This window comes from Cucumis melo, chromosome 11, assembly GCF_025177605.1.
Source record: "Cucumis melo cultivar AY chromosome 11, USDA_Cmelo_AY_1.0, whole genome shotgun sequence".
NCBI classification, from domain to species: domain Eukaryota; kingdom Viridiplantae; phylum Streptophyta; class Magnoliopsida; order Cucurbitales; family Cucurbitaceae; genus Cucumis; species Cucumis melo.
In genome coordinates this window covers 28,272,068-28,274,034 of record NC_066867.1, presented here as the reverse complement: position 1 = coordinate 28,274,034, position 1,967 = coordinate 28,272,068, and the positions used below count along the sequence as shown (strand labels likewise).

Here is a 1,967-nt window from a genome sequence, read left to right as displayed (position 1 = left end):
GAGGAAAGGCGCCAAAGCAGCTTGCAGCATGTCCTGATAACGCTGCTCCATCGCGGCGAGATCTGCCTGGGTGACCGGTGCGTTAGGGTCGACCGCCGGTGCAGCAGGTTGCGCCTCCGGCTGGCCACGACCGGCTCCTCTGCCTCCCCTACCACCTCCTCGACGTGCACCTCTACGTGGCGGCATTCTCCCTAAAATTCACCAACAAACTTTTCACCACGAGAACTTAACACACCTATCTCTAGGTCTAGTCTATTCAGGCAAAATTGTAATCTTAACATTAGCAAGGCTTTAGACATACCTGGCGAGTGCCGAAGGACCGTGTAGCCATAGGGTGAAGTAAAACCAAATCAAAACAATGACTTACATCGTAGGTCAGTCTACAGAACCTAAAACACTGTGCTCTGATACCTAACTGTAACGACCCAACTCCTTATACTGAATCGAAGTCATTACTAAATATAGAACAAGTGGTTTAAGTCATAAGATTTAGTAAAACGCATAAGGTTTGAGGAATTTTATTTATGAAAATCCAAATAAGGTAGTTATGCAAAAAAATGAAATGCGTTCTAAAGTCCTACTCGGGCCCTATCTACATAAAAAGATGGTAAGTAATGAAGAATACTCAAACTCAGGTACTGAAGTCAAAAACAAGAATAAGCGGAAGCAGAAGTCCCTATGGCTCGCCACGGTCACTTCGGGTCGCTCGCCAGCTTGCCTTTGCCCTTGCCTCGTCCTCTACCTGAAAACATGACATGAAGAGAGTGAGTATAAAATACTCAGTAAGGGACCCACTACTAGTCCCACTAGGTGCCTGTTAACTTCCTGTCAGAGTCCTGTAACTGGTACCCAATCTCTGGCACGTTCCCGAACACGTGCAACATGCGCTCCCGTAGGAATGTAACTCTGGTCTTCGGTGCCCCGGGGGACACCTAGGACAATCGGGATGCGAGGACCCCGTCGAGTCACTCGAGTCATATCTATATCCATGCTAGACTGGTGTCCCGTCGGACCGCACAGTCCTAAATAGGTGGTGATCCCGAAGGACACCCATGCAGGTACGACTCTAACAGGTTAAGCTAACAGGTACCTTAATCGCAGTATACATACACATGGCGTCATCATATAACATAACAGATAAATCATCATTACACTCTCCATCTCGACACCCGTCGTACAGCCATAATAGTTCTCGTTATCACAACAACATGCTATAATATAACCATACCATCATTTGCATCATACTATCACTGATTTCATGCATCGTGCAGTCTAGTCCTCAACATGCACAATTGAAGGTATACGTGATCTCATAATTCTAAACATGGAGCTAGTAGTAGAATCTCTTACCTGGAGATTTACTTGACGAGTCCTAACCGCGAGGCAGTATGCTTTCTAAGCGACGAGGTCCTAACTGTTTAATACGCCAAAATTCGTAATTAGGTCACCAACGACTAACGGTTCAAGACTCATTTGAAATGACTTACCCTAGAAAGAGGTTGCAGTGCTCGAGCCCCTACTGAAGAAATCCCACACTGCAGCAGTTACTTGGTCCAAGACGTCCCTTAAGGAAAATAATTTAATTTAGTCCCAAATTAAATTAATTAGTGTCCAAAACATTGAGTCTTACTGGGTAATGCCAAAATAATTAATTTAATTACCAAAAATTAGGTGGAAGGAGCCAAATTAGGCTTGGCGGCTCGGCTGGAAAGAGAACAGGGATCGGCTCGGCTCGGCTTGGCGCAGGGATCTTGCGCGTGCGTCTCGGCTTGCGACAGCCAAGAGGCGCGGCTCGGCTTGCAGTGCAGGCGGCGCGGCGCGGCTTGCACGCGGAGAGGGCTGGGCACGTGTGGGCACGGACGCGGGTTCGGTTTCGGGTTCGGGCGAGCGGGCGTGGAGCGGTTCCGGGTTCGGGTTCGACGGTTGGAGGCGCGCGAGGCGTTGGCTGCTGGACTTCAATCGGCGCG

The 1,967-nt window shown here is 48.6% G+C and overlaps 1 long non-coding RNA gene across 1 annotated transcript; it reads right to left on the bottom strand.

Annotated features, from left to right (window-relative positions):
* Positions 1 to 606: 606 nt before the first annotated feature.
* Positions 607 to 1,710, bottom strand: LOC127151726 (uncharacterized). Its single transcript, XR_007824885.1, has 3 exons — positions 1,662 to 1,710; positions 1,488 to 1,564; positions 607 to 742 (listed from the first exon to the last, which is right to left on the bottom strand). It is a non-coding gene; the product is annotated as an uncharacterized LOC127151726 (long non-coding RNA).
* Positions 1,711 to 1,967: the final 257 nt, after the last annotated feature.